Source organism: Callithrix jacchus, chromosome 3 (assembly GCF_049354715.1).
Source record: "Callithrix jacchus isolate 240 chromosome 3, calJac240_pri, whole genome shotgun sequence".
In the NCBI taxonomy this organism is placed as follows: domain Eukaryota; kingdom Metazoa; phylum Chordata; class Mammalia; order Primates; family Cebidae; genus Callithrix; species Callithrix jacchus.
In genome coordinates this window covers 72030185-72050613 of record NC_133504.1, presented here as the reverse complement: position 1 = coordinate 72050613, position 20429 = coordinate 72030185, and the positions used below count along the sequence as shown (strand labels likewise).

At 36.1% G+C, this 20429-nt stretch overlaps 1 long non-coding RNA gene across 1 annotated transcript; it reads right to left on the bottom strand.

Annotated features, from left to right (window-relative positions):
- Positions 1-13898: 13898 nt before the first annotated feature.
- Positions 13899-18653, bottom strand: LOC128931479 (uncharacterized). Its single transcript, XR_008479887.1, has 3 exons — positions 18533-18653; positions 16215-16287; positions 13899-14014 (listed from the first exon to the last, which is right to left on the bottom strand). It is a non-coding gene; the product is annotated as an uncharacterized LOC128931479 (long non-coding RNA).
- Positions 18654-20429: the final 1776 nt, after the last annotated feature.

The window sequence follows — 20429 nt, the reverse complement described above, 5'->3', positions numbered from 1 at the left end:
CAATTAAAATTTTTTATATTAAAGCTATTATCTTGAACAAACTACTATCAGGTTCGTTCTACCATGTAGTACTTACTTTGAAGCTAGTTCAGTTGGTTTTGGAAATACAGTTTTTCACAAAATTGGTGTCATCTCTAGTAAAAAGTATGTGAGGTTATCCAGATTGATCAAATTCTGCTGAGTTTGAGGTAATCGAGCTGAAGCTTAGTTTGTGTAAAATTACTGAATAATTACTTCTGACAGTCGTCTAGCTATCCTTAGAGTTCCTTTGCCTTCCAATTCCAATACTGTTAATTTTCCATTTTAATTTCCTAGCCCTCATTCAAATTCTTATAGGACTTATTTGTGACTATATTTTGTGGAAAGGAGACATTCAAAACTCTAAAGGAAGAAAAAAGCAACCAAATAACATGTTTTCCTGACATTTTTGTTTTTCTAACCATATATTTTTCTGATTATTCTGCTGAAACTGAATAAAATACCTCTACGTGTCCTAATTTTGCTGTAAATTTTCTCTGTAGTATTCAACATAATTTCATATTACATCTTAAGACTTTCATTTAAGCAAATTATAGAACTCTTTAAAGGTGCTCCGTTGAGCAACCGACAAAAATATTTTATGGAATCCATAACAGGAACTAACTGAAAAATACAATCTTATAATATACATATTACTATCATCAGTGTCTAAACCAAATTAAATATACATTTATATATTAAATTCTGCTATATACATTTTCGAATAGCAACTCATTATTACAGTTTTTGGTAGTATTTATCAGATAACTTAGCTTTCTTTTATGGCTACACCATCCTTAATTAAATTTTGTTTACTACGTAGCAAGATCCAATAACAAAGTCAAAAACTGTAATAGTTTTAATAATAACACTGTATAACAAAGACACACAAAATAGTGAATGGGGTATCCATGGCTGCCTGAAGAAAGAAAGCACTTTGCCTATAATATCAAACATGGAGGAATTTTTGAGAATATTAAAAATTTTGGCTTTCACAACATGTCCTAGTAAACTTTTGGAACAATTGACATTTGGGGGACAATTTCAGAGACCAGCACAAAAAAATGAATTTTGAATTTTATTAAGCTAACATTCCCTTAAAATTGTTTTTAGAATATCAATATTCAGACAAGATTAGTTAATAAAAGAAAGTAAAGATAACAGTATATCTACCAGTTTAGATTCATATCCTATGATGGTAACTCTTTGATATCACATATAGACACATATACACATACAAACAAAGCATATTATGTCATTTTGTTTTGTTTATTAAATAGGAGCTTCTTGAGTGTTTTTGACAATTTGATACTACTGAAAGTTGTGAAAGTATTCTAATATTCTTAAAAACAAAATGGGACTCAAGATGGCGCTGTGAGAACAACCCAGGATTGGAGCTCGTGTTGAATCCGCAAACGGTGAGTCAGAGCAGCATTTACAGACTGATCTTTGTTGCCCACAGAACGGGGAAACTCCCAAGTATAAAAAGACATGGGACGCCAGGCAGTAGGTCTGCCTGGCGAAGCCGGCAGCCTGGGCGGCGGTGGCCGGCCCTACCCAGCCATCCCCACAGGGCGCGCGTGTCCAGGTGCCTTGTTGAACCGGCAACCTGAGACTTGAGAGAGCTGGACTTGAGACTGAACGAGACTTGGACAGTAGCCCAGCCCAGGGGATTGCAGGGACAGATCGTTTGGGATACCCAGTGGGATGAACAAAACCGCGATTTCAAACTATCCCGAGCAGACGGTCCAAGACGCTCTGTGGGGGAGGGGCATCCACCACTACCAAGGCAACCCGCCCCAACTGAGATACACGCCCACTGCTGATGCAGCCAGCCGTTGCCGAGGCAACCCGCCCCAACTGAGAGATACACGCCCACTGCTGACGCAGCCAGCCGTTGCCGAGGCAACCCGTCCCTACTGAGATACACGCCCACTGCTGACGCAGCCTGCCGTTGCTGAGGCAACATGCTACAACGAAGAGACTCCGCCACAGGGCGTGGCGGAGACCACAGCAGAGCCGGCAGGAACAGCGCGAATCACACAACAGCAGGGCGGAGCCTCGGCAGCCAAACAGTGGCTAGTCTGCCTTCTAGCTGGGCAGGACACCTCATCGAACATCCAAAAATAAAACCCAAACCCCTCAACACAGAGCATTTGAGAAAAAAAAAAAAGGGTTTTTTAATGAGCTCTGTTGCAGCAGAATCAAACATAGCAGCCTAACAGCCCTGAATGAACAACAGAGCACACAGCTCAGCAATTAAGCCCGTATAAAGTACAAACTGTCTCCTCAAGCAGCTCCCTGACCCCTCTATATCCAAAAGGCTGACATTAGGCAGGCATCATCCTGGGACAAAGATAGCAGAAAAAGAAACTGGTAGCATCCCTCGCTGTGCCACAGCTGCTAGAGGTGCACCCCGGACAAGCAGGGTCTGGAGCGGACCTCAGCAGTCGTACAGCAAAGGGGTTAGACTGGTAGAAGGAAAACCAAGCAACAGAAATACTTCATCATCAACATTCCAGGTGTCCACTCAGAGACCCAATCGAAAAGTTAGCAACTACGCAAACGACCAGCGGACAAATCCACAAACATGGGAAGAAACCAGCGCAAAAAGGAGGAAAACACCCGAAACCAGAACACCTCGCCTCCTAGAAAGGACCAAAACTCCTCACCAGCAAGGGAACAAAGCTGGACAAAGAATCACTGTGATGAAATGACGGAATTAGACTTCAGAAGATGGATAATGAGAAACTTTTGTGAGCTAAAAGATCATATATTAAATCAATGCAAAGAAACTAATAACCTTGAAAAAAGATTTGAGGAAATGATAACAAGAATGGTTAACTTAGAGAGGAATATGAATGAATTAAAGGAGCTGAAAAACACAATACGAGAACTTCACGAAGCAAACACAAGTTTCAATAGCCGAATTGACCAAGCAGAAGAAAGAATATCTGAAGTTGAAGACCAACTCAATGAAATAAAATGAGAAACCAAGATCAGAGAAAAAAGCGCAAAAAGGACTGAACAAAGTCTCCAAGAAATGTGGGACTATGTGAAAAGACCTAACCTACGTTTGATAGGTGTACCAGAAGGGGACGAAGAGAATGAATCCAAGCTGAAAAATACTCTTCAGGACATCATCCAGGAAAATTTTTCCCCACCTAGCAAGCCAGGCCAACACTCAATTGCAGGAAATACAGAGAACACCACAAAGATATTCCGCAAGAAGAGCAACCCCAAGGCACATAATAGTCAGATTCAACAGGGTTGAAATAAAGGAGAGAATACTAAGGGCAGCCAGAGAGAAAGGTCGGGTCACCCACAAAGGGAAGCCCATCAGACTCACAGCAGATCTCTCGGCAGAAACACTACAAGCCAGAAGAGAGTGGGGGCCAATATTCAACATTCTTAAAGAAAAGAACTTTCAACCCAGAATTTCATATCCGGCCAAACTGAGCTTCAGAAGTGAAGGAAAAATAAAATCCTTTGCGAACAAGCAAGTACTCAGAGATTTTGTCACTACCAAGCCTGCTTTACAAGAGCTCCTAAAAGAGGCACTACACATAGACAGGATCAACCAGTACCAGCCATTCCAAAATCACACTGAATGCTAAAGAGCTTCAACATAATGAAGAATCTACAACAACTAACAGGCAAAACAGCCACTTTGCATCAAAATGGCAGTATCAAATTCACACATAACAATATTAACCCTAAATGTAAATGGACTAAATGCACCAATCAAAAGACACAGACTGGCAAATTGGATAAAAATCCAAAACCCATCAGTGTGCTGTATCCAGGAAACCCATCTCACATGCAAGGATACACAAAGGCTCAAAATAAAGGGATAGAGGAAGATTTACCCAGCTAATGGAAAGCAAAAAATAGCAGGAGTTGCAATTTTCATCTCTGATAAAATAGACTTTAAAGCAACAAAGATCAAAAGAGACAAAGAAGGCCATTACATAATGGTAAAAGGATCAATACAACAAGAAGAGCTAACGATCCTAAACATATATGGACCCAATGCAGGAGCACCCAGATACATAAGGCAAGTTCTTAATGACTTACAAAAGGACTTAGACTCCCACACAATAATAGTGGGAGACTTTAACACTCCACTGTCAATACTAGACAGATCAACCAGACAGAAAATCAACAAGGATATCCAGGGCTTGAACTCAGACCTGGAGCAAGCAAACCATATAGACACTTAAAGAACTCTCCACCCCAAATCCACAGAATACACATTCTTCTCAGCACCACATCACACCTACTCTAAAATTGACCACATAATTGGAAGTAAAGCACTGCTCAACAAATGCAAAACAACTGAAATCATAACAAACAGCCTCTCAGACCATAGTGCAATCAAGTTAGAACTCAGAATTCAGAAACCGACCCAGAACCGCACAGCTTCATGGAAACTGAACAACTGGCTCTTGAATGTTGACTGGGTAAACAACGAAATGAAGGCAGAAATAAAGAAGTTCTTCGAAACCAATGAGAACGAAGACACAACATGCCAGAACCTCTGGGACACATTTAAAGCAGTCTCTAGAGGAAAGTATATAGCAATAAGTGCCCATATGAGGAGAATGGAGAGATCCAAAATTGACACCGTATCGTCAAAATTGAAAGAGCTAGAGGAGCAAGATCAACAAAACTCAAAACCCAGCAGAAGACAAGAAATTACTAAGATCAGAGCTGAGCTGAAGGAGATTGAGACACGAAAAACCCTTCAAAAAATCAATAAATCCAAGAGCTGGTTTTTTGAAAAGATCAACAAAATAGACAGACCACTAGCCAGATTGATTAAAAATAAAAGAGAGAACAACCAAATAGATGCAATAAAAAATGATAAAGGGGAAATCACCACAGATTCCACAAAAATTCAAACCATCATCAGAGAATATTACAAACAACTCTATGCGCATAAACTAGTAAACCTGGAAGAAATGGATAAATTCCTGGACTCCTGTGTCCTCCCAAGCCTAAACCAGGAGGAAGCTGAAACTATGAATAGACCAATAACGAGGTCTGAAGTTGAGGCAGCAATTAAGAGCCTACCACACAAAAAAAGCCCAGGTCCAGACGGGTTCACAGCCGAATTCTACCAGACTCACAAGGAGGAGCTGGTACCATTCCTTCTAAAACTATTTCAAACAATCCAAAAAGAGGGAATCCTTCCCAAATCATTTTATGAGACCAACATCATCCTGATACCAAAACCCGGCAGAGACCCAACGAGAAAAGAAAACTTCAGGCCAATATCCATGATGAACATAGATGCAAAAATCTTCAATAAAATATTGGCAAGCCGATTGCAACAGCAAATCAAAAAACTTATTCATCATGATCAAGTAGGATTCATCCCAGGGATACAAGGCTGTTTCAACATACGCAAGTCTATCAACGTAATTCACCACATAAACAGAACCAAAAACAAAAACCACATGATTATCTCAATTGACGCAGAGAAGGCATTTGACAAAATTCAACAGCCCTTTATGCTAAAAACCCTCAATAAACTCGGTATCGATGGAACGTATCTCAAAGTAATAAAAGCTATTTATGACAAACCAACAGCCAATATCATACTGAATGGGCAAAAACTGGAAGCATTCCCTTTGAAATCTGGCACTAGACAAGGATGCCCTCTCTCACCACTCCTATTCAATATAGTACTGGAAGTTCTAGCCAGAGCAATCAGGCAAGAAAAAGAAATAAAGGGTATTCAAATAGGAAAGGTGGAAGCCAAATTGTCTCTATTTGCAGACGACATGATAGTATACCTAGAAGAACCCATCACCTCAGCCCAAAAACTCCTGAAACTGATAAGCAATTTCAGCAAAGTCTCAGGATATAAAATCAATGTGCAAAAATCACAAGCATTCGTCTACACCAATAACAGACTTAAAGAAAGCCAAATCAAGAGCAAACTGCCATTCGCAATTGCTACAAAAAGAATAAAATACCTTGGAATACAACTCACAAGGAACATAAGGGACCTCTTCAAGGAGAACTACAAACCACTGCTCAACGAAATCAGAGAGGACACAAACAGATGGAGAAACATTCCATGTTCATGGTTAGGAATAATTAACATCGTGAAAATGGCTATACTGCCCAAAGTAATTTACAGAATCAACGCTATCCCCATCAAGCTACCATTGACTTTCTTCACAGAACTGGAAAAAACCACCATGAACTTCATATGGAACCAAAAGAGAGCCCGCATAGCCAAGTCAATTCTAAGCAAAAAGAACACAGCGGGGGGCATCACACTACCAGATTTCAAACTATAGTACAAGGCTACAGTAATCAAAACAGCATGGTACTGGTACCAAAACAGAGATCTAGACCAATGGAACAAAACAGAGGCACCAGAGGCAACACAACATACATACAACTATACAATCTTTGATAAACCCAACAAAAACAAGCAATGGGGAAAGGATTCCATGTTTAACAAATGGTGTTGGGAAAACTGTCTAGCCATGTGCAGAAAGCAGAAACTGGACCCCTTCCTGACACCTTACACTAAAATTAACTTCAGATGGATTAAAGACTTAAACATAAGACGTGGCACCATATAAACCCTAGAAGGAAATCTAGGCAAAACCATCCAGGACATAGGAGTAGGCAAGGACTTCATGAACAAAACACCAAAAGCATTGGCAACAAAAGCCAAAATAGACAAATGGGACCTAATGAAACTCCACAGCTTCTGCATGGCAAAAGAAACAGTCACTAGAGTGGATCGGCAACCAACAGAATGGGAAAAAATTTTTGCAGTCTACCCATCTGACAAAGGGCTGATACCCAGAATTTACAAAGAACTCAAACAGATTTACAGGAAAAAAACAAACAAGCCCATTCAAAAGTGGGCAAAGGATATGAACAGATACTTTACGAAAGAAGACATATATGAGGCCAACAATCATATGTAAAAATGCTCGTCGTCACTGGTCATCAGAGAGATGCAAATCAAAACCACATTGAGATACCATCTCACGCCAGTTAGAATGGCGATCATTAAAAAATCTGGAGACTACAGATGCTGGAGAGGATGTGGAGAAAAAGGAACACTTTTACACTGTTGGTGGGAGTGTAAATTAGTTCAACCGTTGTGGAAGAGAGTGTGGCGATTCCTCAAGGCCTTAGAAATAGAAATTCCATTTGACCCAGTAATCCCATTACTGGGCATATATCCAAAAGACTATAAATCGTTCTACTGTAAGGACACATGTACACGAATGTTCATTGCAGCACTGTTTACAATAGCAAAGACCTGGAATCAACCCAAATGCCCATTGATAATAGACTGGATAGGGAAAATGTGGCACATATACACCATGGAATATTATGCAGCAATCAGAAATGATGAGTTTGTGTCGTTTGTAGGGACATGGATGAATCTGGAAAACATCATCCTCAGCAAACTGACACAAGAACAGAAAATGAAACACCGCATATTCTCACTCATAGGTGGGTGATGAAAAATGAGAACACATGGACACAGAAAGGGGAGTACTAAACAGTGGGGTCTATTGGGGGGAAAAGGGGAGGGCCAGTGGGAGGGGGAGGTGGGGAGGGATAGCCTGGGGAGAAATGCCAAATGTGGGTGAAGGGGAGAAGAAAAGCAAAGCACACTGCCATGTGTGTACCTATGCAACTGTCTTGCATGTTCTGCACATGTACCCCCAAACCTAAAATGCAATAAAAAAAAATAAAATAAATAAAAAAATAAAAAAAAAATAGAAGAGTCTGCCAGGTAGAGAGCTGGGAAAGAGCATCTTGCACAAAGGGACAGGAATGAGCAAAGCCATCACAGTGGGAACAGTCACTATCTTCCAGAAACTAACATGGGCCAGGGTGTTTGCAACATGGTGAGCAAATGAGAGCTTAAAATGGGGACAGAGGAGAAGCAGGGTTTGAATCACACACACAACATTCAAACACCATGAGGCATGTGGATCTTATTCTTAACTATGATGAATGTTCTTCACAAAACAAACCATTGAATCTCAATTACATTTTTAGTTGCTTCAAGTCACATTTAACAAAAATCTACACAGATACAAGGTTTGGTAAGAAAGACTTGTAGCATTATGCTTACAAAATATGTAACAGGCATAAATCAAGGTTATTTATGTGTATATGTTTTGAAGAATGAGCACTAAAAACTCTTACTGCAAGCATCTTTCTTTGACACACCCAATGCATATTCATGAAGCATTTAATTTGTGTACTCTACAATACTATCGAATTCCCCACCTAAATAAGAAATTATCATCTAACACTTGGTTCCTATTATAACATTTTATAGATGTATGAAATTAAAATATATCTATGAAATTATATTTGTCAATTTGCATTTGTAATTTAATTTGTTTCCATAGTTGAAATACATTATCTCATAGCAATTGCAATAGATGTACAAACATGGTGCTAAAATCTAGGCAAATAATTCATGCAATTCACTTTAAGCTGTTTCTTTGATATGTAGTTCTTAGCCATTACTCTTTGAGCCTGTCATATTACTGTCATTATTATCATTATTTGTGACCCTGCCTTTTGCATTCAGCATCATTACGCATTCTTTGGTTCAAAGCGGAGAACTAATGTCTTCCTGCTGCAAGTGAGGCTGTCTTGTCAGCTCTTTATATTTCTCCGCAGTCTAAAGCTAAGCCAATGTTTGATGCTTGCCCTTACTGCTGGCAGCTAACCCATTTCTTCCCCTCTTATGACAGCTGCCTAACCCTCCCTGTCATCCATTTTCTACACACATTGAATGCAATGAAATCGTGTCATGATAAACACAGTTTCATTCCCTATAGTTTCATAATTAAATCGTCATGGACTATAAATGAATCTCCCTTTCATTTTTATTCTTAGACTCCAATAAATTTGTTACTTTTATATTCAGAAACCTAATGGAATCAGAGTGGGTGAGGACTAAAAACATAGGGAATAATAATCACTAATCCTCACTATTTGTCCTTGCTTGTGTTGCAAATATTGTATGTTGGCTGGTGTTAGGCATGGTAAAATAAATAAAAATGATATTAATACAAAACAATATCCAAGTCTTAGAGGCAATCTATAGATTTATAGATAAGATAAACTTCTGTCAAAAACCGAAGTAGCAATATTCAGCAGTGAGATTTTATTTTTTGACAATAACTCTTATTCTTCCCAATTCTACTTATAAATATTAAGAATCAAAAAGTCAGTGACTTCCACAAAGCTGGAAAGGGCCAACCACAAAATTAAAACTGGGTTTGTACCAGATTTCAAAGCTCATTCTTTTTCCATTACTACCTAACATTTGTATATCCATTTTTCAGCTTTCAAAGAGTTTTCAGGTGAGTTATCTAGTTTGAACATTATATTACATCTGTGAGGAGTCTGATCAGGAAAAAAATAACACATTTTATAGAAAGAAAAACATAGACTGAAATAGACTTACTCAAAGTCACAAAGTAACAGTGAATAGCTTAATGCTTCTCTTTAAACATAATCACTAACCCCATATGCAGTGTTCTTACTGCTATATCACAATAAATTGTGAAAAAGGTGGAATGCCAAGGTGATATCTTTGATGTTAAACTGCAGGCATTTAAGTAATACTGAGCCAGGAATGATGATACACAAAATAATGGAATGTTAATCTGGCAATAGTGCATGTTATTGAAAATTAGGAATCAATATTAAAGAAGCCATAAAGAAAATATGACATTGTATTAGTTTGTTCTCATGATCCTAATAAAGACATACCTGAGACTTGGTAATTTATAAAGGAAAGAGGTTTAATGGACTTACAGTTCCACATGGCCAGGGAGGCCTCACAATCATGGCAGAAGACAAAGGAAAAAAAAAGGCCAAAAGGACATTCTGGTAGGCAGGAGAGAGCATGTGCAGGAAAACACTCCTCTTTATAAAACTATGAAATCTCTTGAGATTTGTTCACTATCACAAGAACAACACAGGAAAGAGCTGCCCTCAGGATTCAATTGCCTTGCACTGGGTCCCTTCCACAACACGTGGAAATTATGGGAGCTACAGTTCAAGATGAGATTTGGGTGGGTACACAGGCAAACCATATCAGACATCAGAAAGCAGTGTTTAGAGAAAATACTCAGACCATGCTGAGCGTCCTATGTACATTATTCTACTAAACTCAGTTGGTTTTATTTAAGTCTGGCAACCACAAGAAGTAATAATTTTACTATATGATTTGCATACAAAGAAGTTTAGGGTCTTGTTCAAAGTCTTATAACGAATGAAGAGTAGAACTAGAATTTAAACTCTGGTCTCTGAGTTCAATCAACTTTGCTACTAAGTACACCAATCACTTTAAAGCTTTTATGCTTTTCTCCAGGTCACTGGGTCCCTTAACGTTTGCTTATAGTGTATCACATGTTGTATCTTTTCTGTGTCTTTCCATAACATGTCTTTTATATCTGGCTCTTATCCTCCATTTCTCTTTACTTAGAATATGGATTCAGAATCAATATGCTTATGTCATTACATTCTATTTGCTGTTCCTTCATGGGCATAACGACGATGATAACATCTACCCCATAGGGTGGTATAAAGATTCAATGGACTGATTTATAGATAGTTCTTAAAGCATAATTTGCCTTCCATATAATCAGCTCCATTAACAAGGAGGAGGATGAAACTGATCGTTTTCCTTGAGACATTTAGTAAGCACCTGTAATGATTTTAATCCCAAGGCCAGTGATTCTATTTTCAGACTAGCAGAATCTGATTTGGCCTCTAGTCAAATGAGTTGGAAAGATACAAAACTAATACCCTTGGTATAAAAGCATAAGATGTTTACTCCAGAGAAGAAGCAAATGAATTTGAAAGACCTTTTCAATATCACTTTAGTGTCAAAGGCAGTTCATGTATAAGGTTCTAAGTGGACAAGCTCAGGGATTTGTATTCAGAGTACAATATGGGTACCTAAGACATACTGTTCATTAGACTTGAGGTAATGAATTCAAAATTTCAAGTAATTCTAATTGAAAGTATATTCTTTTCAGAAAGGCATTGCAAATGCATTGTTTTACTTTTGAAAACTACGATTTCTATTATATTGATTATTTTCCCTTGTCATTTGCAGCTAGAAAAGTTGGCTTCAGGCAGAAATGACAAGGCTGTTCCAGTTAACACAGCAATTTCTAGAGTAACCAATTTATTGTCTTTTTCATGTGACAGTTTTGTAAATCCTCATATGGTCTCTGGGAGAATGATTGCTCTTGTGAAGGGGAAAAATGTGCATATATTATTATTGCTTATCCATTTTCATTATGAATAATAGAATGCTCAAAAATAAGTCTGTTTATTACACAGCATAACTTATTTAGAGAGCTGTATTGTCATAAAAATCCTATACTTTCTTGTGCCCAGTATCCGATATTCTCAAAAGTCATCATCTTATACTAACATCATGGAAGCTGGAATTTTTTTGATAGCAAGAAGCATTTGTCTTTGATAATTCTTATGATGATATTAAAATGTTATACTAAAGTTCTCCTTTCTACCTTCATTATTTGATTGCATATGAAATTATTGTATTTATTTCTTTTATTCTTATTTCCTGCTGAACATAGTTTAGTCCACTGATATTTCAAAATAATTACAACTATACCTGAAAATCCCACTGACAGGAAAGAAAAAAGAGAATACTTGGTTCCAGTGATATTTGAAACACAATATCTAAACACATTAACAAAAAAATCTCAGCGTGTCTACTGTTGAAACTTCTCTGGTGTGTGTGTGTGTGTGTGTGTGTGTGTGTGTGTGTGTGTTTTGTGTGTGTGTTTTGTGTGAGGACTGGGGAGGCTAAAGGTGTGCTGTCTTGGCTAGGATTAGAATAAGCCCTCACCTTGAATTTCTGTCTTATTCTTGTCTTTCTTTAAAAAGTTCTTTGCCACTACAGTAAATTGTTCAGTTTTCTGAATTACTGTGCCTTCAGTCCTCCCAATGATTGAGAGGCATAGGCATAGCAGTAAAGCAAAATATAAATACATTTAAGTCACAAGCGCCTTATTTTTAGCACTCGATTCTTGCATGTATAGATTCTTTCTTCCAAATTTATCTGAAGACTACATAAATTATTTCTTAGCTGAAAAAACAATTTAAGACATCAAATTAGAATTTGCTTCAAAGTAATACATTATTTTTTCCTATTTTGGATTTCTGGTCCCAAAGTACAAAAGGAAGAACATATTTTGGAGTATAATTACTATATTTTTCTCTCTCTTTATTTGGCTAGGGACTATAGATAATTAGAGTCTAGCATCCTCAACCAAGAAATAAAGCAGAAGAGATAGGATATGATACAGAAACTAAGATTTACTCAGGTATTAAACTTTGTTGCATATGACGTACCAGTTAAAACACACAAAAATTTACTCTTCTTCTTTTGAGTTTAAAGACTCAAAACCATTTCGGTCAGGCACTGGGAATGAGCTGCTAGAGCTATGTCCTAACTTTAGCAATAGCTAGTTGCCAGCCCCAGTTTTTGGAGCTTCATTCCTAGTCTTGATTGTGTTGAGTGACAAATTTGCAGCCTCTCTGGATGACTTCATAGTTGGAGCAATGTCTTTTTGCACTGACATTGCTTTGGTATTTAGTAAACAGGGAGATACTCTTAAAATATTGCCAATGATTCTAAAGGAGTACATCCTAGAATTAAAATACGGGTTTAATACAAACATTTCTTATTACTGCCTATTTATGTGCAATATTGGGGCAACCATACCATTTCCCTATTTCTAAAACTTTTCATTCGTTTGTATATAATTAAACAAACTTATTTATGTAATTTATCCATGTATTTATCAATGTTACTGAGTAAAAAAAAAAATCAGAATAGGAAGTGAACCATGCTCATTACATTTTTCAAAATGTAGTCATACAAGTATTAGAACAGAATTACAAGCAGAGTACTAATCTAATAAAATTATCTATTCATACTCTCGATCTTATGAAAAGTATTAGAATAATAATGTCAGTTTCTTGTGCCTTTAAGCCAGATTATGAGACATAAATATATGACAGTATTGTTTTACAACCTGCTGTAATATTTTCTCATTTTTTGCCATGTTTACTCAAAATTTTTCTGAGCTTCTTATGAACTTTGTTTCAGGACTGGGGGAAGTTTTATAAATTGATTCTAGAAAAATGCTTATGAAATTGACCACATTTTAATATAGATACTTGCTATACCTTCTTGCACAAACTATCCCTGTAGGAAAAAGGTTACTTCTCATTTCACTGACATGAGGTTTGGACATGTGAATTTCTTTAGCTGGTTAATGTGTGCAGAATATATGACATGTTGGATATATAAGCAAATATTTTCAGAGCATCCTCTAGATCCTCCATTATTCCTTTCTGTCTCCTACCAAAATACCTTTAGCAGAAGCTTCTCCTTCCAATGGAGTGTTGAAATGATGAGGATGTGAAGCAGAGCTGGAAATGGGCATGAATGTGAGTGACACAGAAACCTTCCTTGTTTAAGCCATTGAGATGATGGAATGATTCATTACTATAGCATGCCTGTAGTAACCTGGCTGATACAAGTTAGCTAATAAAACAAAGATTTAAGTAGCTCTGAATTTCAAGTTTAATAATATAAGGTGTTGTTAGAACTATAACAAAATGAAGATGCTTTGTGCTATCAAAATTTCAGGATACTCCTTTATAGTCTTTTATTACTTACTTCAGATTATTTCACTAAAACATCTTGGCACATAAATTACATAAATATATTAAGATAGAAAGCAATAATTTCACTTTTATCTCCCAATAGATGAGAGCAAGTGAGAATTAATGTATTTTCATTTTTCAGTGGTACAATTAGCCATCTGTTGATTGGCTTATTAATACTCCCATTGAATCCATGGGTTTTTGTCAGGTTTCCTTTGGCAACAATTAAGAAGCACCAATGTGTAGATTCTCCTTCTTCCTGTAATACAAATTTAATTTATTCTCTATCATTAAAAATTGTATTATAGAGGAACATATTAAAATATTCAACAGAGGGTAATTAGCTGTCTATTTTGTATATGCAGTAATAATGCTTAAAACTATTTCTAAATTTAGTAAGTAAACTCAGGCTAAAGCAACACAAACTGGATGTCTGAAGTCAACAATTAATTCAGACAAACCAAATGACCGATGTTCCCTTGTAGACTTTTGAGTTTTCTCCTGATTCTCTTATTGCTCAGTTTTATAATGAATAACAGAAGCAAAATTACAGAATTTTCTTTTGCTGAGATATAAATTTCCCCAGTGACTCTCAAGGAAAGGCAGAGCAATCAGCAATGCATCAGATAATCTGATAGCAAATATTGTGCTTTCAATAAAACAGAATTCAAATTAGCGAATTTATTGTGTTATTTAAAAAGTCAGGGAAATTAAGTTTTCAAAACTAAAAGACTCCAAAAAAAAACTTCTCCAGAAAAGTCACCTCACTATTAATCATTCTCTAACTAGATGTTTAAAAAGGGTAGTTCTTGGGGTAAAAGACAATTTAACCCTGATGTCAGCTGATCTTTTGATTCTCCTACTTTAATGGTTAATTAATCCTGTGTTATTTCTGAAGCACTGATGTAATTTGAGTTGAAACTTTATAGGCTGGGATCAGACTAGATAGTGTAAAATGTCTATATATATATTTGGTATAATCTTTGCAGCCTTTGAATTCTAGTATCTTTAATTAACCTTCATGTCTTGTACAGATAGGTAATATTTTCTGCTTCTAAACAATCGACAAAGAACAAGTTTCTAAGGAAGAAGAAAAGAAAGTTGAAGAAAACCTGACATTTTGCAAAACACGGATAGAGCATAGAGAAAAAAAAGAAAAAAAAAATTTAGAACAGACCTGAAAACCCATTAAGTGTTCTGTGTCCTAGGGGATACCCATTGCTAGCCTGCTCAGCAGAAGTTTTCTCATTATAATTTTTTGTATATGAGTAGTTTTCTTTAATACTAAAATAGGTCTTTGTTTTTGTGTGACTCTCATTAAGCTATTAAAAGAAAACACTTATTCGTTTTTCTTTATCATTACCTTCCTTATTTACAAAAGTCTGGATTTAAGTTTTTTGTTGCTTGTTTATTTTTGATTTATATTAATTTTCCTTTATCAAGAAATCAACATAAGTCCCCATGGTTTCTTATTAGATTATATCTAAAGAAATGGTATTTGTTTTTAGGTGGGAAGTTTTGGTAAAATTGTTTTCTTTGCAAAACCAGATTAGGTAAAAAGAGGTTCTGAAATTTTACATTTCATGACAGTTTTCCTAAATAATCTGGAGAAAATGATTCCTTTCAATTCATTAATAAGAAATAGTCTCACTTTAAGAAATACAAAAGATTTTAAATCTAGACAAAAACAGATTTTTTTGTAAAACTTCAAGTTAATATAAAAGCAATCCTTTCAAGAAAGGAAATATTTTTCATAAATCATTGTGAGAGAAAAAAATTTACACATTTAAACCAGGCATGTGTATTACTCATCAAACAAAATAATGTGACTTCACTATATTTATACATTGCTGAAATACATTTAAATATTAAAATATTTTCTTTGAACAAATACAACTAATATTTTTTAAATAACCAAATGCATCTATAAAATCTGGTTTAAAAAGTAACAACAAATGAAAATTAGATGTCAAGATATTTTATAAGAAAAATACAGCATCCAAAAGCTTGGCTCTTCCTAATGTATTGTACAGAAAAAAATTATATATAATTTTTATATGGTGCTCATATTTGAATATGTTACCATGTGGTCTGCAAAATACGACAAGCTCAAATTCATTACCTTCTGATAGTACCTGCCAGCAAGGTTGCTACAAAGAATTTTGTATAAGAAAGTAAAAAGACAGGCAGGAATATTGTTTGCTGAAACTAATTGAACAATAGGAAGTGATTGGATTAGATGTATTCAATGTAATTGTTGGAGAATTAAGCATAAGAGAAGATCCTTAGCACAAGTTGGTCAGTTGGTCTAAAAACCACCCACTAAGATCAATTAGTAACACTTCCAAAAAATATGAAATAATTTCTCCTTGTAATATTGTGTTAGTCTGTTAGAATACTGCTATGAAAAAATACCCAAATTGGACAAGTTATAAAGAAAAAATGTTTAACTGACTTACACTCCTGCTTGGCTGGGAAGGCCTCAGAAAACACAATCATGGCAGAAGGGGAAGCAAACATGTTCTTCTTCACCTGGCAGCAGGAGAGAGAAGTGCTAAGCAATGGGGGAAAAGCCCCTTATAAAACCATCAGATTGTGTGAGAACTCACTATCGGAACAGCATGACAGTAACCTCCCCATGACTCAATTACCTCCCACCAGGTCCCTCCCATGGCATGTGGGGTTTATGGGAACTATAATTCAAAATACTATTTGGGTTGTGACACAGCCAAATCATATCAAATATTTTCCCTCATTAAGTGTATATCTGGTAGTATGATAATCACTCAAATTTCCTAAAAGTTCAGCAGTTGGTGATAACATCGTTAGTAGCATGAGTGGGTTGGTTGTGTTTATAGGAATCCATTACTTAATTAGCACTTCTTAATAAAGGTGAATGATTTATATCCTTTTGCTTTCATCACTTCCTTTCTATATTCCTTCAGTAAAAGACATTCCTTATAAAAACAGAGCAAAGAGATGAAGCTGAAAAAGCCTCCAAGAATCATATACCATGAGCACTTCCTAGTTTGTTTATAAATTAATAATCTTAGGTAAAACAGCAAAAGTCACATACCTAAACCACTCCCCAAGTAAACACATTCACCTTCCCAGATTCTAATCTGATCATTCATTTATTCAACAAATATTTCTTCAGTGCCTTATTTATCCGGAAGACCAGGGTGAAAAAGACATAGAGACTGTCCTTCACACATCTTAGAGTGTGGAGACACACAAATCTCTGAGTTATGGAGGAGTTTTGTGTATGCCAGCAAATGAAAAAATGGCAATGTGGCTATCTACATTTCCTATTGCTGCTTTAACTGTTTACAATGAATTTAGGGGTTTAAGATGACACAAGTTTATTATTTTAAATATCTGGAGGTCATAAGTCCAAAATCTGTTTCACTGAGCTAAAATCAAGGTGTCGATAAGCCTGCATTCCTTCTGAAAGCTCTAGGGGAGAGTCCACCTCTGCATTTTCCAGCTCCTAGGAACCACCTGTAATCCTGGCTCAACGCAAACTTACTTCATCTTCAAAGTCAGCAGAAATTGAACCTTCTCTCTGATCTCTGCTTCCATCTTTACATCTCTCTCTCTGACTCTAATCCTCCTCCATCTCTCTTATAAGACTTCCTTTTTTTTTTAGGCCCAGCTGGATAATCCAGAATAATTTTCTATCTCAAGATCCTTAAATTAATCACACTGCAAAGTCCCTTTCACATGTAAGGTAATACATTCACAGGTCCCTGGGATTTGGATATGGACACCTTTGGGGATCATTACTCAGACTATTGTAATGACTACTGATCTGTGATTGAAGAGTGAACAGTGGCACAGGCGGAGCTTCATGAGTGAGGCAGATATCAGTTTTAGGTTGTTCAGGCTCTTGGATTAAGAATTGGATTTTTTACTAATGCAATGAAGACTTCTGGAAGTGTTTGTTTGTTTGTTAGGTTTAAATTTAAGGAAGAGATTTACATGGCTTAATTTTTGATATAATTTATTGGTTTTTGAACAATAAATTGGAGTGAAGCAAGAGTGAAAATAAAGGCTTATTTGTTTTCTATATTTTAATATATACATTGGGGAATGAAATTGTTTGGAAAATGAAATAGGCAACAATTAAGCTGGTGTTTGGGAGATAAATCATTTTACTGAGTATACTGTAAAAAGGAGCATTTTAGCCTCTATACTAGAAAAGTTATTAACCGTGAAGTTTGGGAAATTAGGAAATAGTATACATTAGATTTTTCATGAGTTTAGAGTTCATGATAAACTCTGAAAATTCATAGGTTTCTGTAGACAGCTAATTGAAAGAAATAGTTCCAGCATCATATACTAATACAAATTACTCTAAGACACAATAGTCACAGCAGTAGTTCTCTGCCGTAATTTGAATTACCTCTTGAATTTGAATATAATTGTCTCAACTTCTGTACTCAGTTAAAGTCTCATGAAATTTCAAAACGCCCTTCTAACCCTTCTGCAGTTGGTTTTATGATGAAATATAATCATCACATAAATTACAGGTTGACAATCCTAAATATCTAGGTCATACATTTTCTTCATGTGAAAAACACTTCGCCTAAAATTCTGGGATACAGTCAATTCCTGAGATGATTATCAATGGTTTCCAATGTCCTAAATTCAGCTACTGAGAGAGAGTCCCACTAGGTAGTAGCAATATTTACTGAAAGATCCTCTGCTACACACTTAGTGTGATTCCTGTCATTTCAAAGAGCACTGCTCTCCACAGCTATAATGATTCTCTCACCTTGTAGTCTGCTGCCAGGTGATTTCTCACAGGAGAAATTATGTTCACTTCTAGGGCATGGGTTCAGCTCTGATCTATGTTGACTAATTTGAACCATCTGAAGGCTGATTGTTGACCTCTGCCTGAAAGAAAATTAAAACTCAGTGGTTTTAAAACAGTTTTACACAACGGAAACTGAGGAAACTGAAAAAATAAAAAAGGCAAGGCATATTCTACCATAAAACTGTGGATGGTATTACGAATGCCACACATCTGCCCTCTAAAAATTCTTACCAGATTCTTATGACTGCAGTGTCTATTTAAACTTCCTAAGGGGCACAGCAATGCAAGTTCCTTTGCCTATCTTGAGGTACCCGAAGCAGCATCCATGTAGCTACTTAATGCATATGATATAGTTAGATTGGGTATTCAGTCCTAGATGAATGTTCATCCACATTAAAAATCTATGTTAGGAAATAAACACATGCTTAAAAATAATGCTTAGATATAATGATGCTTCAAAAGCAATTATAATGTTGGAAGTGTGCTGTGCCTTTCTGGCCAATATCACCTTTTGTTTGCATTCCAGGCTACCCTCACTGTATTGAATACTTAGACAGGAAAAAGGCTGAGCATGAGCAGAAGCATTTTCAGGTATGTCAGGACAATTTTCCATTGGTTGGCTTTTAAGAAAATCAAAGCAATTAATAAGGAGGCCCACTGGAATAGTTTTTTGACACTGAAAAATTCATAAATGTTAAGCCCCACAATGTAATTTCTTTTTTCTACCTCTCAACAAAATTTAAGGATCGCTTATAGAAAGAGAGTGCTTCAGAATACGCAGCTTCTCTGGGTAATCAGTCTTTACCTAGTGATTAAATAGTCTGGCTCCAAACCACCCAGCTCATTGTTTTTTTACCCACAGTGTGAAAGAAAAATCATCTTTGTGCCAACCCCACATCATAAAAAACTCTAACAATGTGTTGAGTGTGACTTAAGAGCCCATAATGTATTTTTCATGAAGGTAAGGAAAATCCATTAAGGAGATTAATTTGTGTTTGGAGAGCCTACCCCTCCACAGCCAAAAATATTTGTTCTGTTAACTGCGGTTTGCTGATACACTATGATAGTGCTGCAGCCTAGTAATGGCATTGCTATTTATACCAATATATGTCCTGCAAATGGATTGTTTATTAATTATTAAGTAGCTATTTCTTGAAGGAAAATGTAGCTGCTAAAACTTTCTTTTTTTCCTTTAGCTAATTATTATAGTTAATGGTTTTTAAAAGGCTAATTGAGGCCCAGTGATTTCTTCAGGAACATTTATGTTGTGGAAACCTGCTCTTTCATACCCAGGTAACGTTCATTTGCTGCTATTTAGAAAGAACTTTCTAGGAAAAAAATATATACACTATCTATAATACACTTTAATTGGTTACCAACATTGTGCATTTAGCCATTTAATAACCTTGAAGAAAGGAAATTAAATGACTTCAGTTAAATTCTATAGTTAAACTTTTTGAGACCTTTTATGTTATAAATAACCTGAATCACACAAATGCATTGTCGTGAGATGTAATCCGAGGAAGGAAGAAGATTGCACAGTTTTATTCTTAAACCACCTCCCAGGTCAATGATTCAAATCTTCAGTACTTCTCAGCTTTGCTCATGGCTATTACCTAAAGCACTTAAAGAACACAGATGCTTAGGTTCTATTCCCATAGTTTCTGATCTCACTGGTCTGAAATAGAGCCTGATGAATAAGGTTTCAAGGTTTTCCAGGTAATTCCAATATTCAGCCAAAGTTGAGAACCATTACACTAGAAAAAGAATAAAAAAGTCTGTGGAATTTATTTTCTAGTAATGGACAGAGAGAATAAAAAAAAAAAAAAAAAAGCAAATTTAGTTGTTTCTTTTT